The sequence below is a fragment of the Chrysochloris asiatica genome, unplaced genomic scaffold, assembly GCF_000296735.1.
Source record: "Chrysochloris asiatica unplaced genomic scaffold, ChrAsi1.0 scaffold00091, whole genome shotgun sequence".
NCBI classification, from domain to species: domain Eukaryota; kingdom Metazoa; phylum Chordata; class Mammalia; order Afrosoricida; family Chrysochloridae; genus Chrysochloris; species Chrysochloris asiatica.
This window is the reverse complement of record NW_006408609.1, coordinates 7,569,218-7,581,846: the sequence shown is the minus strand read 5'-3', so window position 1 is coordinate 7,581,846 and position 12,629 is coordinate 7,569,218. Positions and strand designations below refer to the sequence as shown.

General features: G+C 37.7%; 1 pseudogene; it reads right to left on the bottom strand.

Moving 5' to 3' along the window:
- The window catches only part of LOC102840333, a 134,898-nt pseudogene that overhangs the window by 33,442 nt on the left and 88,827 nt on the right, over window positions 1-12,629 (bottom strand).

The window sequence follows — 12,629 nt, the reverse complement described above, 5'->3', positions numbered from 1 at the left end:
TGAATTTTATCTTATTTTGAAATAAGTTCTTTGCAGATATAAAGACGTTAAGGATCTTGAGATGATGTCATCCTGAATTTAGAGGGGATTCTAAATCCAGTTGTGAGTTTCCTTATAAAACAGGAAAGTAGAGAATACAAACACAAAAGGAATGACCATATGATGACAGACAGAAACTAGACTCTACAAGTCAAGGAATATCAAGTGTTGCCAATGACCTCCTGAAGCTAGGTGGAAGAGAGGGGACAGGTTCTCTCTCAGAGTCTCTGGAAGGAACCAATGCTATTGACACCTTGATTTCAAACTTTTGGTGGCCTCTAGAACAGAGAATACATTTATATTGCTTTAACCACCAACTTCATGGTAGATTGTTAAGGTCAGAGAACTAATTAGAGCTATTATAACAATAAACTATTGTGGAGAGTACAATGTGAACACAATCAGGCACACTATCACTTTGATAATGATTTCATATAGTCATTATGGTATCCAAAGTTAGAAATGTGACCCAGACAGACCTGAGAGGAGCAGGCCAGTTACACAACCACCTTTGTACATTAATATAACTATAGAATTTTTTTTTTTTCTAAGAAAAACTCTAATGCAATCACAATTACAAGCAACTATTTTCCTTGGCCTTTCTAGGGCTACACCACCCTGAATGTGCCTGATCTCGTAAGCTAGGCAGGGTAGGAAGCTCAACTGGACTACAAAGCTGGTTTGAACTCCAAGGTCAGTGGTTCAAGCTCACCAGGTGCTCCTAGGAAACCCTATACAAGGTCACTATGGGTCAGAACCGACTCGGCCGCACTTAAAAACAATTTACCTATTGCCTCAGGTTGAGGAAATGAGGGATTATTGGGGAATGTGGAGAACTGGAATTAATATATCCTGAGTTAAGAGACCATTATTCATCAGTCCCAGATAATTAGTATAGTCAAGAAATCAAACTATGTATTGCATTAGGCAAATCTGCTACATATGATCTCTTCAAAGTGTTCAATAGCAAAGATGTCATTTTGAGGAATCAAGTGTGCTTGACCCAAACCATGGTATTTTCAATAACCTAATATGCATGTGAAAGTTGGACAGTGAATAAAGAAGACCATGGAAGAATTGGTGTATGTGAGTTATAGTATTGAACAAGCCAATTTTTGTTGGAAGAAATACAGCCAGAATGGTCATTAGAAGCCATGATGATCAGATTTTGTCTCTCATACTTTGGCCATGTTATCAAGAGGGACCAGTCCCTAAAGAAGGATGTCATATTTGGTAGAGTAGAGGATCAGAGAAAGAGAGGAAGACCCCTAATGAGATGGATTGGTACAGTGGCAGCAGCAATGAACGCAAACGTAGCAATGATGCTAAGGTTGTTGTAGGAATGGGCAGTGTTTTGTTCTGCTGTGCATAGGGTCAATATGAGGTGGTACCAACTTGATGGCACCTAACAACAACAAAAAGTTAGCCTTGCTTCTTCTCCCACCAGCTCTCACGGAAATCTTCAAATCTAGAATATCTGAATTTTTATGTAAAATCTCTTACTTTAAAATATCTTTATTTTTGTAAAAACACTGGACAAGCTAAACATAAAAATATTTCAGGACACATATGACCTCATAGCTTGCCATTTTACAAACTCTGTTCTGTGCTAAATGTTCTAGAAATACAAAGGTTCATGGCATGTTAGGGCTGCAAGGAGACTTAGAGACTGTCTAGGTAAGGTTTTTATTTTGAAGGTCACAAATACTTCTTTGTTGGTGATTGAGGTGAGATACTTTCCCCTAGACAAATATACATGTGCATACACAATCAGAACTTTCCACAAAATTCCACGAATCTCCATGAAACTGTCCAGAAAATACAATGTGAGAATGTTTTATCCATGCTTTTCCCACCTTAACAAAAATCATCTGGAGGGTTTCATAAAACAGAAATTTCTGGGAGAAATCCCTGAGAGATTCTGATTTGGTAGATCTGTGGTATGGCCCATTAGTCTGTGGACCATTTTTTGAGTTGCACTTATATTTTACAGAGAATGAAATGAAGCCTGAACATGGAAAATTATGGGCCAACCACAGATGTCAGATAGGTAGGCGGATGCCCAGGTTTCTGAATCCAAATTCTGTACTGACACCAATATGTTTCCAATAACAAAATCAGAGTTTTTAGTTCCTTTTCCAGATCTAGTTGCTCAGTTGTAGCTTATCAACTACCAGACAATCGCACATAATTCCATTTGTAACATGAGTGTTTTAGTTGCTTGTTTATAAAGATATAATTGAACTTCAAGTGATTTACATTCTTATTGAGGAGACAATTTGCATTCTCCAAAAAAAATCTTAAGGGGCTTTGGTGGCATAGTGGCTTATATGTTGGGCGGCTAATCTCAAGGTCAACAATTCAAATCTATCAGTTTCTCAATGGGAGAAAGATGAGGCTTTCTGCTCTGCTAAAGAATTTACAGTCTCAGTAACCTTACTCAGGGTCTCTATGAGTCAGAACTGACTCGAGGGCACTAACAACAACAATACAAATCTTATAATAGCAGATGCATAACAAACCCATAATACGTGGGTGAGTTATATCACTATGCATTAATTTTGTACAGAATGCTTCACACAGAAAATTAAACATGAGCTAGGCCACAAAGGATGAGTAAGACCTAGAAGGATGAGAGGATGGGGAAAACAGATGAAATTAGAGGAATAGTGGCAACTCAGGTTAGCAAAGTGAAAAGATGATTAACAATCTGGTTTGAGCAGACTAAACTCCAATAGACTTTTTAAAATTTATGATTTTGCAAAGCATGAAACTACAAGGACTATATTTTTTGTGTGAACAGAGTCCCAGAATATTTTGATAAGTAATCTAAAAATACAAAAATTTCATTTTACACTGCAGCATCATGGTGACACAGATTTGGACTTCAAATTTATTGACATTTTATTTTCAATATAAAGATACCATGGAAAACACTTCTAGTTCTTCTAGTAATAGTTTCCTATGATTAGAGAATTAACAGTACAAAATGGCAGTATCTGCTTTTCCCTTCGATATTCCAGAAAACTAATTTTCTGCTATCATGTACAACATAGAGAGTTTATGGTGGCTATGAAAGTACACGATTCGATTCAGCTCTCCTGCTCCAGGGTCCATAACTGACTGAGAGCTCCAGCTGCTCCCAATGCACTAGTATACTAATGTATTAGCATGAAGACCACTTTTCCCAGCTGGGTTCTCTCAGTCAGTCACTGAGCATGGCAGAGAGCACTACAGCAGGTCCACTCTAGGAATACATGGGACCAATAGGTACTTTGGTTGCTGAGACACTTTGGGAACTTCTCTACCCAACCCTTACTTTCTCCTTCCCTTCACAGACATTAGGCCTGCATTGTTATCTGAGGACTCATCCTGTCTTCTTCTTTCCTCCTTTTGCTTTTTCAGGCATTTCCTCAAAGAAATCTCTGGCATATTCAATTCTTCTTAGAGCCAGCTACTAGAAGAAACTGGACAATAGGCAGCTTGCTATTATTGCTGTTGTTAAGTGTCCTCAAGTTGGTTCTGACTCATAGTGACCCTGTATAGGATTCTCAAGGGATGGCTGGTGGGTTTGAACTGCAGATCTATGAACTGGAACCTACTCAACGGCACTTAACAAAAACAAGAACAAAACTATATTTGACTATGGACTTACCAGTTATTAATACAAATAAAATTCCAAATACTTACTTGTATAGTGAAATAGAGGAAAACCAGGGGAACCACTCCCAGAATGAATAGTGGCAAAGCTGCCACAATGACCAGAACTGTTCCAATAATGTCCAATGCACAATTCACCCATGTTCGTAAGTAGTAATGGAAACGTATATCAATTATAAACATGTCCTGAAAAAAATTGATATTTTTTTCACTTTATTTTTAACTTTTCATGGTTTTGAATGAAGGAAAGGATAAATTTATGATTCAATTTCCAAGAAAAAAGAAAGCGTATCTAGATATAATATTCTAATGATTGCATAAATCTACCTCCATGGTTTTTTTTTACCAACCCACCTAATCTTATGACCACTTTTCCTAATTAAAAGAGTGTTCTAGGCTCATGGAAAGAGAAAGGCTGTGTGCTGGTGGCCAGGAGGCAGGCTTGCAGAATGTACCCTTTGGTTGTTTAAATGATTATATATTCCTGAGTGTTTTTGCATACATCGAAAAAAACAAAAACACAGATGAAATAGAAGCAAATACTGTTGAATGATGATGCATGGAGGGGATTGTAATTATTACAATGAAATGCAATATGATTGGATGAGTATAAAGCTGATGTTCTCCCATGTAATCTGTCATTTAATTCACTATAAAAACAGCAACAACAAAAAAAAGGAGTCCTGGTGTGGCGCTGTGGGTTAATGCGCTAGACTGCAAAGTCAGTTTGAAATGCAAGGTTGGTGGTTCAAGTTCACCAGACGCTCCTTGGAAACCCTCTAGAGGATCGCTATGGGTTGGAACCGACTCGACGGCACTTAACAAGAACAAGCTGCATATTATCAAACAGTTTCTATTTTATACCTATGACTGTAGGATATTTAATATCACAACTAACGTCAAATCCTTTCCCCCAAATTCCTAGAATGCCAAGCTGATTGTAGGGTCTTCAGGGGCACTGTTGTTGTCAAGTGCCATCGAGTCAGTTCTGACCCATAGTGACTCTGTATAGAGTTTCTGAGGAGCGGCTGGTTAACTTGAACCACCGATCCTGTGGTTCTAAAGACTTTGCAGTCCAATGCATTAACCCACAGCACCACACCAGGACTCTTCAGGGGCATTAGTCTATTATTATTCACTATTCATAAGTTGTAAAACACTACTGTTGCATTGGTGTTCACTTAGAACATGTCCAATGGCCTTTGGTGGGAGTGCTATCACCTCCATATTAGAAAAGGCAGTAGAGCAAAATAATCATTTATAAAATTAGAAACTGACATGTGGAGATGGACATTGGAAAGGAGAGATGACAAGGGAATGGCCATACACTAATTCACATCATGCTATAAATAAATTAATGGTGGATTTGAACCACCAACCGTGCAATTCAAACTGACCTTGTGGTCAAGTTCTTATCCTACAGGCCCATACCAGGTAAACACAAATGGGGGAAACCCTCTAGATAAACTGAACTACTCTAGAAATCTTCACTCATCTTCCATTCACTATAAGTGATTCAGTAGTTTTCTTAAAGGCATACTGTTTCAAAGCCCAAATATCTCCAAACAGACTTTAATTTTCTTCTCTTTTTTAGAGTAAATCTGTGATTTTCAAACTCAATGTGTGTAAGAAATAGTTATACACACCAAAGCACATATACTTCTTTGGTTCTTTAAGTGATTTTCAAGTATTATTTTGACCACATATGCTTAAGATATGATTCAATGAAACATCATCAATTAATAAGTATCTCCATAATTAGAAATAAATTTAACAGTTTAGTGTATACTAAGTACAATCCCATCTTTTTGGAATGGTTTTTTAAAATAAAATATTTCTAAGGACCGATGAAGGACTGAACATACCTGCATTATCACTCTTAGATATGCTGTTTAATAAGATATGCCATTACTTACCTTGGTGAACCGACTGATGATCTGGCCTACGGGATTAGTTTCAAAAAACTGGAGTGGGAGATGTAGTACATTATTCAACAGTTGAGAGTACAAGGTTCGAGAGGCAGCCAGAGATCCTCTAGTGAGCACATAGGCCCCAAAGCAGACAAAGACGCCTAAACACAAATTGTCAGGGTCATGATAATATCTTAAAGGAATTTTGTGTCTAAACTCTCAAAAGGCTGCTTATGATAGCATTTAAAAAATTGAATACCCAAATATCTGTGGACCACAAAAGGAGGCCTGATGGCACAAAAATTAAATACTTGACTGCTAACCTGTAATTTTTCAGTTCAAACCCACCCAAAGGCTTTGGGAGACAATGAACTGACTCCACTTCCCTAAAAGAAAACACTGTAGGCTAGTTCTGCTTTATCTCATGAGATCACTATGAGTTGGAATTCACTTGATGGCAATTTAGAGCATATGTGGATCTAACCAAATGTATATTCTACACTGAAAATAAATATAGAAATTTCTGATGGGTGCCATGTTACCAGAGCAGGGCTCTTTATGTTCGTGGTCATAGGTTTTAAAGAAATGCACAAAAGATAAGTGATTAGTCTAGTTCATAGAATTTATGATGTCCTGTGGGTAGTCACTAGTGATATTCGTCAAATGATTCTAGTTCTTCCAGCTTCTAGACACTTGGGACAGTTGTACTCTCTGACCCCCTTGTGGTTGGTGGGGACAAATAAATAGTTCTAGACAGTGAGTGGTGAGCAAAACGGAACCTGCCACTTCCAGGTCAGGGCAGTTAGTCGTTGGTGTCAGATTTGTTCCAGCTCTCATTTCCCTTTGCACAGGGCCTTTCAACGGTTAAATGGAGGTTGGGTTGCTCAGTTAACTTGGATCCCTAAGTAACTAGGATGAGCAGAACCTCTTTCCTGACCCCAAATGAATAAATGATATGAATAAAAACGGAAGATTTTTTTGTCTTAAGTTAATGAGACTTGATGGGGGTTAGTTGTTGTATCTTTAATGAAAGAGGTTGACGAACACTTGTTACTGGCATATATTGAAGGTTGTTAGCTCATTTGACAAAGTATGACAAGAAAGAGACCAGTTCAGCAAAGACCACTTATAAGAAGGAAATGAAAACTCAAACAGATTCTAGATATTTTTGAATTTGAGGGACTGGAAGAAGAAATGCTTTGTTATAATACCAGTTCAATGATAGATATTTGCTTTAAATTATTACAAGCATAGAAACTATATGGACTTCTATGGAAGGTTTTGGAAAGACACATTTCATTTCCATCACCCTGTGAAGGCTGAGAATGATGTCAAAGAGGAAAAAGAGTAGTGCTGCTAAGAGAACCCCAGATACCTTATTTGAGCGCCTGGAAAACTCAAATGTTAGAGAATTATGACTGTACTTGCCAGTTTTGTGGGGCAATAAAATTTCCTGTATTACATTAGCCACTTTGCTCTGAGTCTTATCTTACACACACTTATTTCACTGCATTGTAATGTACAAAAGTGTTAAAAAAAAAATTGTCAATAGGTTCTTGTTCCTTTGTAGATATAATGTTTGCAAGAAAAAAAACAGTTGACACTGCCCACCTTAAAGTGGATTACCTAGTTCTTTTGTATGTTTCAACAATATCTATCTCATGTTGCAATTAATTGATTTCTGTCTTAAATATTTTCTATTGTTTTCTTATCTTTTCCCTCGTCCATACTTCTCTTTTTACCTTCCAAAAAATTCAGTTGTCACCCTTCTTTTCTCAAATAAATACCGTGTTTACCTTATTAGAAAACCTTCTATTCATGAAGTTAATTAAGTTAATGCTTGTTGTTGTTAAGTGCCATCGAGTCGGTTTCAACTCATAACGAACCTGTACAGAGCTTCCAAGGAACAGCTGATGGGATAGAGCTGCTGACCTTCTGGTTTGCAGTCCAGTGCTAATCCATCAGCCTCACACAAGGTGTCCAAATTTATACTGAAACCACTCTATTTCCATGAGGTTAGTTTTCTGTGCAGCTAACAATAATTTTTTCCAGACACAACAACCAGAAAATCTTCTCGAAATATTCAAACTGAACAGATGCTGTAAAATTTCATTCACCCTATTTTGTCCCCATTGCAATAGAACTGCTGCTGTTAGTTGCCGTTGAATTGGCTTTGATGTATAGTGACCCCATGTACAACAGAAGGAACCACTGCTCGCTCCTGCACCATCCTTACAATGGCTGAGTCTGAGCTTTTTGTTGTATTGTCAATCCATTTCACGAGGGGCTTCTTCCTTTCCACTGACCAAGCATGATGTCCTTTCATTTCTAAAAACATGTTCTGCTATAAACTTCGAAAGTTGCCAAAACAGACATTTGTAGATTTCAGTTATGTAAAATGTTTTAAATTTTAATTAGACACTTTTCCTCACTCTTTTTATATGAATGCTGAACTTCCTGGACTATAGCTCTCATTTTTTTCTTAAAAATCAACTTTTATTTCTTTTCAATATTATACCTTTGGGATAATTTCTTCTAATTTCTCTTCTTACACTTTAAATTCTCTAAATTATTTCAAGAAACTTCTTGGTCTCAAATTACATTTATTGCAGAGTATTCTTCCCTTACCTTATGGATACAATATTTTAAATCTCTGTTGCTACTCATTAGATATTTTAATGTTTGTCTTTTAAGTATGATTGTTTTACCATTGTGCCTAATTTTCCTATTTGTTGGCTTGTATTTATCCTGTCTGATTAAAATGTGAGACTATATGTGGTGTTGTAGGATAAGCACTAGACCGCAAGGTCAGTTTGAACTGCAAGGATGATGACTCAAACCTACCAGTTGCTCCTTGGAAACCCTACACAAGGTTGTTATTAGTCAGAACTGACTCAATGGCACTTAACAACAACACCCACCATTATAAATTGAAACATATGAGGGAAATACATGGTTATTTAATATGGGAAACTGGTTGAGTTTCTTCTGCCACTGTATACATTTACCAGCTATTATTCTTCCCTAAGTGCAAGGGCTTGCTTCAGGTTTTGCTTAACTCAATGTGAATAACACTGAAAGTTATGACATTGTGGTACAGATGTGTAGGCTGGGAGTTTTCCAAAACTACAGTAAGGAGGAAGTTTCTTTTATGACTGCCATCATTCCTGTGGAGCTAATTCCAGTTTATGCAACCCCAAGTGTGAAGCATAGAACTGTGGCATGGGGTTTTCAAGGCTGTGACCTTCTGGAAGTAGATCACCAGCTTGTCTTCCAAGGTGCCTCTTGGTGAGTTCAAACTGTCTACCTTTCATCTATTAATTGAATGTTTAATGAGTCGTGCCATTAAACTTTTAACATTTGTGCCAATAAAAATTGTTGTTATTGTGTGCTGTCTAGTCAATTCTGACTCACAGTGACCCTTTAGGACGGAGTAAAACTGTCTCATAATGTTTCCCAGGCTGATTTTTTTTTTCTCCTGCAGAGCCGCTGGTGAGGTCAAACTGCTGACTTTTCAGTTAACCACTTGGACACCAGGGCTTCTTACTTCCACATTAGAAACTTTAACCAGAAGCCTTAATATCCTCTTTAGGATTAGTTTTCTAGTTTACATTGTACTGCTACTATGCCACTTGCTGGACCTATTGGTAATGGGGTATACAAGGGAAGAGGGGAGTGTTGTAGAAGAGGCCACCACACAAGCACAATGATGCTCTACTGAATTACTTTGATTACTTCCTTGCAACTCAATCTTCCTGTGTACCCGTGACCTTAAATTTAGGTTTTCTCCAAGGCGCAGCTTAGAACCTCCCCCTCTTGTGTTACAGCTTCTCCAGTATCTGTTCCTGGCTACAGATTATTCCACCCTTGACTATCTATCAGTCAAAGTACTTACATAGAAATTTGTCACTCTAAAATCCCCTGAAGCCTGCTCTTTTGCATGTATTCACTGTCTTCTTAGTGGAATTTTGTGAAGAAAAGGAAATGACCCACTCAGTTATCTAATACTGGAAGAAACAACATACTTTTCAAACATAATTATTTGAAAATAAGTGTCTATATTTTATACACTAGCTAGGAGAAAAGAAGTTCCCAACAATGAGGCATAAAAATACAATAGATTAGGGACAGGCAAAGTATCTTAAAGATACTTGAAAGCAAATAGTTGAGACCCAATACAAAATGTTCAGGGCTATTTCTTTTTTAGAACGTGAGGTAAGAGCTTTAATATTGTAATAAAAAAATAGATGTAACAGATATGCATGGTTTCTTCTTTGGTGTTCCAATTTTGTTTGAATGTTAGCCTTCTCTATTATTCATAGCAGGTCGATAGTTCTAACACGTGAAAGTGTTTTTTATGCTTTAAGGTGCTATAAAATGTGAGCCATGATGATGTCAATGAACAGAGTCAACTCTTGACTGCATGAAGTTCTATAAGACACAGTTGCGATCTACTGGAAAACAACAACAACAACAACAACTGTCGGAAGTCATAAATATCTGTTTTTTTAGACTTATCTTACCCATGGAAATATAATTTATGATTGCATTTAATAAGTTGCACATTTTTTAAATGTGAAAAATCTACAAAGAAAGAAGGAAGAATTTTGCACAGTATTTTAATTCTAGTTACTATGCTGGTGGTGGTGGTGGTATGCCTTTGAGTCAGTTCTGACTAATAATGACCCTGCATAGGGTGACCCTAGTAGCCCACTGAGTTACACACTGGGCTGTTAACTGCAAGGTCAACAGTTTGAATCCACCAGTCATTCCACAGGAGAAGAAAGATGAGGCTTTCTACACCTGTGAAGATTTACAGCCTTACAAACCCTATAAATTCTCTTCATTGTCTAAACTCTGTTCCTTAATCATCCTTATGTAGGCATTCCCTAAGAACCTAACCTTAATCCTCTTAGCTCTTAATTTTCATTCATGATGATAAGATATGCTCTATGGCTTCACTTATTGTCTCTGGAGAATTATTCTAAGTTAAGTAGAACCACAGAGCTATAAAAGCTAGATCTTAGAAGAAATTTGAGTAATATGTAGCTCAATCCCCTTATCTGATATATAAAGAAACTTATTTTCCCTACCACACATGCATTTTAATTCACCTAAAGCAGGGTTCTGGTGCTGTAAGATAAGCACTGGACTGCAAGGTCAGTTTGAAATGCAAGGTCGGTTTGAAATGCAAGACTGGCCATTCAAATCCACCAACCGCTCCTTGGACACCCTATACAGGGTTGCTGTAAGTCAGAACCAACTCAATGGCACTTAACATCGACAGCAACAGAGGGGAAAAATCATTGATCATTGCAAAGTACAGAAGTACTTTTCATGAAATATGTCCAAAATGGAATTCACAATGTCTGCTCCACCAGTTATGGCTTTCTCCTGGTTGCTAGATTATTGTTGACATTGTTCTTCTTTCTAGTCACCCAACCAGAACCTCAAAATCATGAGTAACAACTCTTTCTTTTGTTGTTAAATGCTATCCAGTTGGTTCTGATTCATAGCAACCCTGTACTGGGTTTCTGAGACTTTAAGTCTTTGCAGGAGCAGAAAGCCTCATCTTTCTCCCACAAAGGAACAGGTGGACTCAAACCACTGACCTTATGATTCCCAGTCCTGTTCTTTCCTATAAAGCCACTGCATTCTCATACTTCTTCCTAACCACCCTCAAATACTCTATTCTAATATTTTCACTAGAATGTCTTGCCTATTTCCACTTTTATTCATTCCCATTTCAGCTATCTGACCGTATTTCCTGCAGACATTCATTTGTTCACCGTTTATTTATTCAGTGCTATTCTGTTACTGTACTGAGCTCTGGTAGCGTAGTGGTTATGAATCAGGCTGTGAACCTTAAGGTCAGCAGTTCGAAACTACCAGCCGCTCCACGGGAGAAAGATGAGGCTTTCTGCTCCCATAAAGATTTACAGCCTCGGAAACCCTGTACAGGGTCGCTATGGGTCGGAACCGACTCAACGGCAGTTAACAACAACAAATTCTGTTACTAACTGATTGGTCGGCACTAAATTAGATGATTTGGATGACACAAAAATGGGTCCTGTAGGAGATCTTTCTATACTAGATCACCTCCTACCTAGAATCCGGAAACATTTAATTAGGCCTTCCCTACCAATCCCAACTTCTCACTGGTTTCTTTGACTTTATTTTAGTGCTTAGGTGCTGCTGAATCATTTCCCAAGCATAAAGAATCAATAAGTCCTGGTGTGGCACCATAGGATAAGCACTCAACCTCAAGTCCAGTTTGAATCACAAGGTCTGTGGTTTAAACTCACTAGCTGCTCCTTGGAAACCCTATACATGGTTGCTATGAGTCAGAACTGACTTGACAGCACTTAACTACAACAACAATGAACCAATGTACAACCAACTGTGACAAAGTTTGGTAATGTGCCATCCTCACAATTATTGCTACGACTGAGCTCATTATTGTATCCACTGTGTCAATCCACCTTGTTGACATCCTTTTTTGTTAATGACCATCTACTTTACCAATCACAATACCCTTCTGAGGAAATAAGAGTCCTCTAGATAGCATGTCCAAAGTATGTGAAGCAAAGTCTTGCCATCATCCCTTGGAAGACAGATCTGTTTGTTCTGGAAATCTGTTATACACTCAATATTCTTTGTCAACACAATAATTCAAACACACCAATTTTTCTTTAATCTTCATAACTCATTCTGATTTCACGGGCAAAAGAGGCAACTAAAAATACCATAGCTTGGATCAGGCATACCTTAGTCCTTATAGTGACCACTTTGTTCTTTCAAACTTTAGAGAGGTCTTTTGCAGCAGATTTGTCTAAAGTAATATGTTGTCAGATTTATTGAATACTGCTTCCATGATCATTGATTGTGGATTCAAGTAAAATGATATCCCTGACAACGTCAATCTTTTTGATCTTTCATAATGTCATTCATTGATATATATGTTGTTAAGTGCCATCGAGTTGGTTCTGACCCATAGTGATCCTGTATAGTGTTTCCGAG